Raw genomic sequence first — 9864 nt, forward strand, 5'->3', positions numbered from 1 at the left:
AAAAAGTCTGCACACACAGTTCCATAAGATGAATTCCTTCTATATTAAGGGTTTGTAACTTTTTTTTTTTGCATCATGGCTCCCTTTGGCACTATGGACCCCTTCTTGGAATAATGTTTTTTAAATACACAAAGTAAGATACATAGGATTACAAAGAAAACCAACTTTTAATGAAATAGTTAATAAAATTTTCTTTTTTAAAAAAAATTCAGGGACCTCAGGTTAAGAAACTCTGCTCTAGAGTTAGTTTTCCAAAGGAGAATAGCAGCGAAGGGAGTGAGATTTTAAAATCAACCCACCTCCCCACAAGCTGCCCATCCAGCTTTAGGTGCAATTAGATCCAGTCTCTGGGGGCAGAGCAATACCAGAACGGACCAGGCCTTAGCTATGGTTCTTTTAAGGCTAGATATATGCCTGGGCCTACCAATTGGTGAAATTTGAATGGGAGATTAATGTAGCCCTAGTAACTAGGGATAAATAGGGATGTCCATACAAATAGGTACTCTGTGGAAGATGGAAGTTACCCTGTGGAAGATGCCTACTGCCATGTTAGGTTATTGGACAACGATGCTACTCTTTCTTGCAAGGTGGTTTACATTTTTAAAATGTAAGAGTACATGATTGATGGTCTTCCTATAGGGGTGTCTATAACATGGTAAGGAGAAATCCAGGACTAGGGCAGTAAAGGTCCTTCTACTCTGCCATTAGGACATCTCTGAAAGCCTCTATCCCATCTAGTTGGTCCTCCACCTAACCTCAATTTTTGGAGTCATTCAAGTCTTTGTATCCAGATTTGAAGGACTATTAGAATGAGTTCCCCTTGAATGAAGTTTGAAGTTCCTCTATGGCTAAAGCTATTTTAATTAGAGAGGGCTGGGGTAGGGGTGAGAGTGCAGGAACCTCAGGCTGTATGTCCCAATTGTGATGGTTCAGAAAGGATGGCTGATAAATATATAAGGGGCTGGAAGATACCGGCAGTCAGATAACTATTATGTTAGGGTTCCACAATAGCTTCGTAGGGATAACCCAATACCTTTGGAGAATAAGCCAATGAAAGAAGGGACATCCTTGTTCAGATGGAGATAGGTAGAAGAAATTTGGGTTTCAGTGATGGTAATTGACCAGGGGAAGTGTATTGTGGGTATGACTATTATGAGTTCTTGGGAGTCACTACCCATATGGATGCTTATGGCAGCTTCTGTGCCAGTTATTGTGGGTATAGTTATTGTAGGAAGCTCTTGGAGCTGCTTAAACCATTACATGTATTTCATATTAAACAATGATGGGCGCTACATATTGACCAATATTTCCTCCTTAGTAATAGAGATGGAAGTTGTAGTATTTATCTCCCCTTATAATAGGCCTTTGTGGAAGGTATAGAAGACAGATAGTATCTAATAATTTACCGGAGATTTTGAAAAGATGAATAAAGTCACTATACCAATTGCTGCAAATGATCTTGACCTTTTCAGCATAGTAAACTGAGTAGACTGGTCCCCTGTGAACTATATGAGATTATTGATCTCATCTTTGTGCCTGAGACCAGTCAGGAGTGGTTTATATTTACTTGGGAAGAAGTTTTGAAACTTTGAAAATCCTGCTTTCCACCATTATATTAATGCTGTAATTTTGACTGGGTTGGATGAGGTTACAGTAGCAGAAGCTCTAGATTAGATGGTAACTTGTGTTAGAGACAAAGGGTGAGAGATTCTCCTTGGTTTTCCCAAGAAAATTCGGGGTCTAGCTCACTTAGTTAAATTTTTATGAATTTGTTGGGTTTGGAGACCTCAGATGATTCCAGGTGTATTTCATAATAAGTTATTAAAACTTGCTTCCTCCAATGTAAAAAAGAAGTCCAGAGGCTTGTTATCCTCTTCAGGTTTTTAAGAAGCCATATTCCTCATCTGGATAGTTTGATGGCCTCTATTTACTGAAATACTGCCTCTTTTTGCTGGGAAACAGAATAAGTTATAACTTGGAATCCATCAACCAACCGAACAATCAAGTATTTATTAAGTGCCTACTATTGCCAGGTACTGTGCTAAATGCTGGGGATATAAGTACAAAGAATGAAACAATCTCTACTCATAAGAAGCTTACATCCCAATGGGGGAAGCAACAAACATATTTCCTAAATGGGCACAGCATAACAATAATGTATACATGTATATATATGTATATTTGTATATATGTATATATATGCATGTGTATATATGTATGTGTATGTATGTATGTATGTATACATGTATGTATATATATGTATATATATGTATATGTACATATAGCTGGTGAAGGATCAAGAAAGGCTTGATGTAGATGATGATGTTTGAGCTGCATCTTAAAAGAACTCCATGTGAGGTAGAGGTAAGGTATGGAGGAAATTCTTTCTAGGTATGAAGAATGGCCAGTTCAAAGACATGGAGATAGGAGGCCAGTTTGATTGGATCACAGAATAAGGGAGAGAGAGTAATGTACAATGAGCCTGAAAAGATAGGTTGAGGCCAGGCTGTGAAGACTTAGAGGAGAGAGGATCCAGGAAGAGACGGTGGTCAACAGTGTCAAATGAAGTAGTAGGCAGAGAGGGATGTGGCCTGAGAAAAGACCATCAAATTGGGCAATCTAAAATAGGCTGCCCAGCAGACTCTCACCTTCAGCCTTTATCATTCTGTGGGACCTATATTCTTGGAGGTTTCTGTTCATAGGAACCAGACTGAGTGTACTTCTTGTCAGGTAGCAAGGAGTAGGCTAGACCAAATTATACCTAGACTTTCAGAACTGTAAGTTCCCTGGAATGGCCACTCACTACAATATGTATAAAAAATAGTTCCTTATATGCTACTGGATGCTGGTTGCTGCTGAATAGACAGAAAGGGTCATACTATTACCCTGGCTAGTATGAGTTCTGTAATGCAAGATTAAAAACTTTATTGGAGTCAAGACCAATGGAGGAAATTTGCTGGTGCCTCTGACTGCACATAGCCATTTGTGGGGCATGTTAGTCTCTACTAGAAGCATCATACACCTTTTCCTGAACTGAATAATCAGGTTGATACTCTCACAAGAACAACAGAGATTAGGGATTAGCTCCATCATCAATCTGGGCGTGGCAGCTGTGATGCCATGTTGTGATGGGAACAGGACCCCCTATCTGACCCCCTTATGAGACTAAAATGATGTAGTCCCTTCCATTCAATGATGTTCTTCATGCCAATTGGGTATGAACCCAAGTAGTTCTTGACCTGCTTCTGACTGGTAAATAGATTATGTTGGTATTACTCAATTGAAGGGCAAGAAGTTTCCCCACTGAAGGTGATACTTGTAAAGAATATGGGATTGAAGTGCCAATTAAGTCTGTTACTGAGACAGCCTTTACAGAACTTGTCCTTCTATATGAGCCCACTTGTACCATTGCCTCTGATCAGAGTATCCATTTTACTGGGAAGAAATTTCCAAAGTGGGCCCATTGTTATTATATTTGCTGAGTTTTCCATCTTCCATACCTTCCCGGTGCAGTTGATATTATTGAGCACTGAAACGGACTTAAGACAGCAACTTTATTGGTGACACCTTTGAATATCATAGTTAGGTGTCCTATCTTCCAGAGGCTGGATATCTGATAAACAACTAGACACTGAAAAAGGGAATGGGTTTTCCACTCCAGCAGTTTCTTGAATTCAGCTTTAAGGACTTCCCTCAGAATAAGCTATTGTTGTATATAGTTCAAGTGATCCCCTCTAGTCCTTTCTACTTCCATCATCTGTGCAGATTTACCTTTTCAAAGTTTTTATCCCCTCATAGGATTGTGTATAACCCATGGAAATGGTTCAAAACTCCTTAACTGACAAGTTTCTTCCCTCCCCCCCACTTTGGATATCTCCTTTAAAGAATGGATTTGGGGCACCAAAAGTGGAATTATTGGGAGTGTTTTTGTTTTTTAATGATATGGGGGAGTTGAAATCATCTTTTTTCAAACTACGATGATGGGGAGTTTATGTGGAAAAAATGGGGATCTTTCATTTAGCTTACCTGGTAATAATAATTTTGAGCCTCTAGATCAGGGGTTCTTAGCTTGATTTCAGAGTACCCATGTACTTGGGTGGAAAAAATTCCATCTTTATTTCAATAAAATTGCTTTCCTTTGTAATCCTATGTATTGTATTTTATGCATTTCAAAATATTCTGAGAAGGGATCCATAGGTTTCATCAGATTGCCAATCCAACACACATTAAAAAATGGTTAAGACCTCTGCCCTAGGTGAAATTGAAGGGGAATTTTCATCCAATTCCTCTAGAAAAGAATGGGATAGTCTTTAATAGTGGCCTCTAAAAGGGACAGAATTTGTTATCATCCCTCTGGCAGGGTCCTTAGTGAAGTGGAAGTTTTGGCTCGTGGGCTGAGGAACACTGCATTTGAACCCCAGTATCAGCTTAGGCCACAGTGTGAGTGGCATAAAAGAAGTCCTCTTAGCTATTTTAATTCAGATCACCCGAATCTGTGAGGGTGTAGGAAGTATCATTCTTTTATTCAGTGGAATAGATGTTCTGGTGCTGATCCTGGCTATCATGATTGTTTTTATTCCTCAAGGCATTTTATGAACTGCACTGATACCACTCCTTTGATATTTTTAAAAGATTGCATACATTGTTTCATGTTTTATGTCTTTTATTTGTATTAAGCTCCTCCCCCAGCTGTTAAGATTATTGTCGTGGTGGACTATCCCCAGTAGAATTTTAGGACCTTGTCATGAAAGGGTGGGATTTGGTAGGTCTGACCCACTTAACTGTTGAGAATGGAAATAGATGTACAGTCCTGTAGCTGTTGTGGCCACGACTCAATTCTCTTCCCCTCTCCCCTCCCTTCCCCCGCAACCCTGATGCATTCCCACCAAATCTCACCCCTCTGTATAGCACCTCTGTATAGTATGGAAGCATATATGAAGCATAAAGAAGCTTAGCCTGGGGAAGAGACTGATATTTCACCTCAGCTGCTGCTGCCCACCAGCGGAATACTTTCATGTTCCAGTTGCTATGGTAACTATCGAGGGAGTATTTTATCTCTTTTTAACTTTGGAATTGTGTTCTTTTTAATCCTTTCTTAGTAAAGGTGGTTTTAATTGTGTTTTGTGCTCCACAAGGGCTTATGATATTTTAAACCTTAAGCCTGCTTGAAGCATGGTCCACAATAATGGGAACATCAAACCAGACATGCAAGGAAAGCTACCTAACAATAATGTTTCCCTCTCTCTCCTCCGTCCTCCCCCCTGTCCCCAGCCCTGAGCCATACTGCTACGTCATGAAGATGTCTGACCCATTTCTTTTGCTCTTTTTTGCTGTCATTACACAGAACTCTGTTGTTTCATTAGAACTGGCCAATCTAAAGACCAGCCAGGACATTTGGTATTGGGGGAACGATATATTTTAAAAAAAGAGAAGGGTTGGCTTCTCCTTTCTTTTATTTACTGCCTATAGGCAGCTTCAATGTGAGAAAAAAGGCTGAATGGTGCTTTTGTTAGGGCTCCTGAATACTGCAGCCCTCTTGTCCACATATTTCAGCTTCACTGCCTCCCTGATTGCGGTAACACTCTCCACTCTTGGTTTCAAAAACTCCACATTCTCTTGGCACTTCTCCTGCTTATTTATCTGATCACAGTGTTTCTTTCACTCACTCTTCTTCCTCTTCTTGATGATCTCTTTTGGTGCTTACCAAATCTTCTATTGACTTGCACAGATTACTTCCAAAGCTCTATCTCTAGCTTGACTTCTCTCTAAGGATCTAGACCTGTACCTTCACTTGCTTATAGAATTTCTTTGGCTTTCCCATTGACATCTCCAACTTAACATGTTCAAAAGTAAGACTGTTAGATTTCTGCAAGTATCTGCTTCTTCATTTTATCTTGTTGTACTTGTTCATCCTTTGTTTTCAAAGAGGACCAATGACATCATAGGTGATATCTTGACTTATATGTGAATTGGATTTAAGTAGGCAGAGTTGCACAAAGTCATCAGCCTCATTCTTTCTTCCTGAGTCATCTAATTGTAAAACAAAAGTCAAGATGACTGGTGATGGTCCAGGATGTGGTAGATACAGTGGATGCCCTCAGTGTCTTTGATGCCTGACCAAGCTTTAAGGGTTCTGCCTTACGTGCTTCAGCTACTTTCATGGCCATTGGAACAAATTGTTCTCTTCTGCCTATTTCACCTGGGAAAATCTTCACGTGCTTGGAGTAGTATTTCCAACAATAGAATTGCCATTTATTCAATCTGATTTAAAAGCCCTGGAGTTACCTTTAACCCTTCCATCGTCCTCATGCACAAATCCAATCAGCTGCAAAAAATCTTATTTTTTTTCTCCTTCACAGCATCTTTCACATCCTTTCCCTGTTACACTCTGATACAAGGTTTTATTGTCACCTGTATGGATTATGGGGTGGTCCTCTTTGTCCCTTTTTCACTTTTTCCCTTCTCTGATTCATCTTCCCACTATTGTCTTGCTCTATAACCATTCTATTATTGAGTGTAGTGACTTTCAATATACTTTATTGGGAGGGGGGACAATCAGGGTTAAGCGACTTGCCCAGGGTCACACAGCTACTGAGTATCTGAGGTCAATTTTGAACTCAGGTCCTCCTGACTCCATGGTCAGTGTTCTATCCACTGCTCCATCTAGCTTGCCCCTCAATGTACTGTCATCTTCATTGGGAATTCATCTGAGATTTGAACCCTGATGTCCATTTGCATGAAACTTGATTTATAGTTTTTATTAATACTCAAGATAAATCACCCAGCACTTGCTGCTTTCAATTCCTCTCCTCTTTCTCTTTCCCGAAACCTCTGCAAGCTGGCTTCTGACTCCATCACTCAAGTGAAACTGCTTGCTTAATTGCCAAATCTGATAGCCTTTTCTCAGTATTCATCCTTCTCAATTTATCTGCTGCATTTGACACTGTTTACCACCCTCTCCTCCTGGATATTCTCTTCTCATGGGCTTTCATCATACTACATACTCTCTACTAGTTCTCCTTCTACCTGTTGGACCACTTTTTCTCTGTCTGCTTTGTTGGCTCACCATTCACATCATACTCCCTAGCTGTGTAGCTTAATAAATGCTTCTTGATTGATACAAAATTGTTTCCCATAGGAATCGTAAGATTATAGAATTCAGGGAATTCTAGAAGGGACCTTAAACTTCATCCAGTCAAACTTCTCATTCACATTAGTGAAGAAACTAGGGCCCACAGATGTGTAATAGTTTGCTGCTCACACAATGGTGGTATAGCCATCTTGAACCCAGGTCCCATCAACTCCAAATTCAGTGCTCTTTCCATTACATGCAATCCATGGTAGCATGGCTTTCCAGTAATTTGAATGTTTCCTAAGGGAAGGTTGTGTTTGAAATCTGCAAAATTGGGGGCAATTTGAATATTTTTGGTTCCACAAGAAGCAAAACATTCAGCATGACTGAGCAGCACAAACAGGATAGAATTTGTCTTAATTGTTCTCACTGGAAGTCTATGAATTTATCCTTGGGAAAAAGCAATCTTAAATACAATGAGGCCCAAGATATAGGCTTTTAGGGGCTTTATTTATTTTATTTTAATTTTACTTCTCAGTTTCATTTATGTTTACTAGATTTATTCAAGGAAATAGGACAAGAGGCTTTGGATTAAGAACAGTAGACATCTGGGGGTAGAGGAATCTTACATTGTAAGTACGATATGGCAATGATTACATATTGTGATAGAAGGACATTCATTGAGAAATGTCATATATAATCTGGCATTCACCTATGTGGAGTTATCAAGGGGGAATCTGTACAATTTATAAGCTATCATGACTTAAAAAAATAAATCACCAGTTGTCTTAGTAAACCCCACTCAAATTTAGCTCTAGGAAGCTTCTCTTCCTTTTTTTTCCCCCAGCTCTACAGTAAATATGGATTTGGCATTTGGAACAAGGCTAATACTATTGACAGAGAAAACAGTATGGTCCTTGCCCTTAGTTGGAATAGTGCCTATACTGCAGATGGGTAGGAATAAAAACCTCATTCTTTACTGAGTAAGCAGCTGTCACTCAAATAACATAGGAGAAAATGTTTAATATTCCCAGCTTACTACTTCTTTTCTCTCTAGCCCTCTAAGGCTGTCTCCTCAAAATATTGCACCAAAACCAAATACGGCACAGAGCCCACACAGTCCAAAAAGGGCATAACCTTGTAGCTTGAGTGACCCTTTAGCTTCACAGTATCCTATTCCCTTCTTTTGCGTGACAGCTGAGGGCATATTTATCAGTTCCTTCTCTCTTTGCTCTTAGGTGTGAAATCCTGTGTGAAAGAAGCTGTCTTTATCCTACCATCTCAACTAAATCAGGCATGCCACAGAATAAATGTCAACTGTGATGTTCATTACAGAACACCCTTGGGAGAGAGAGACTTCCAGCTATAACTCTCTATTAGCATTTTGCTATCTTTTTCATTTTGTTCACAGTCTGCTTTTCTGCCCTTGACTGTGCTTCTGTTAGCTATCAGATATGAGGGACAATCATAAATCAAAAAATGCTTTGTCTCTTTCCTGTTAGAACACTCATAGCTCATTCTTTTGGTTCTGCAGAAACACGTGAAAAGAGTATAAAAGCATACAGCAAGATATATATGCCTACCAGTAAGATTTAAAGTCTTAAAACAATCCTTTTGAAACAACTGTTCCCCCCCCCCCGCATTTTTCCCTTGAAGGTAGGAATCATATCAGTAAACGATAGAGCCTGTGAAGAAATGATGATCAAAGGAATCATTTTATCCTTGAATTTATTCTTGCCTTCCTCCCCCATCATTATAGTTTTGCAACCAGGCTTGGAGGGAAATGTTGACATGAAGTTGTGAGAGATGATTAGATTATGTGTCTTTAAAACAATCCAATTTATAGGATTCTGAAATAGTGGTGAAGATAGCTTTTTTTGGGTAAGATTTTTTTTCTCCTTTTCTTTCTACCTTTGCCAGAATTGGTGATGATGCATCTAAGAGGAGACTGTTTGGCTTTTCCCTCAGTGGTACAGTCAAACGACATAATATGCTTTTGAGCAACATATATGCTAGAAGCTCTTAGTATGTTTATTCTTTAAAATTATTAGGCCTGATTTTTACTTAAGACTTCTAATTTCCTTCATAACCAGCTCATCAGCTCGTGAGCATTTTCATGGTTGCTTTAATTGAATCACACAGATCCCAGGATGATCGATTTTCATCTACTACAGGAACAAGCAGTTCTCCTTTGTTGAGTCCAAGGCTTAAATATGTTTTCTTTCAGGGCCCTGGGAGGTCTTTAACGCAATATATGACAACTTGGAGGAAACTGGGCTAAGGGAAAAAGGTGAGGCGATAAGATGTCAGAGGAAAGAGCACTGAGTTTGGAGTCAGGTCACCTGTACTCGAAACCCGGCTCCCACGGTCCCTGGGTTGGAATTATGACTATGTCAGTCCCTCTTCTTTATTGGACCTCGTTTTCCCTCTCTGAAAAATGATGGCGCTGGAGTAGATGGTGTTTTACTTGCAGAGAATAACCTAGACTATCACGCAGTGCTGCCAAGAGCCTTCCGGGCAGGGAGCGGCCAGGTTAGGACGTGTCACTGCAGCTGCCAGACACTGCAGCAATTGCCATGGCAGCAGAGCTTTGCCGCATCCCCTGCCGCATCCCCAGCCGCAGCCGCAGCCGCAGTAGCCGCAGTTCTTTAGCATCCGCCCGGTCCTTAGTAACAGCACGAAATCTTCCCCCCAACCCCCCTTTTCAGCCCCACCCCGCACGGGGTCTGCTGAGAAGAGGGCGCAGCTGCAGAGGCGCCTCCCCACCCCCTCCTCCCCGCCCACGTGAGGCA

The sequence above is a fragment of the Phascolarctos cinereus genome, unplaced genomic scaffold (assembly GCF_003287225.1).
Source record: "Phascolarctos cinereus isolate Bilbo 61053 unplaced genomic scaffold, phaCin_HiC Scaffold_5;HRSCAF=322, whole genome shotgun sequence".
In the NCBI taxonomy this organism is placed as follows: domain Eukaryota; kingdom Metazoa; phylum Chordata; class Mammalia; order Diprotodontia; family Phascolarctidae; genus Phascolarctos; species Phascolarctos cinereus.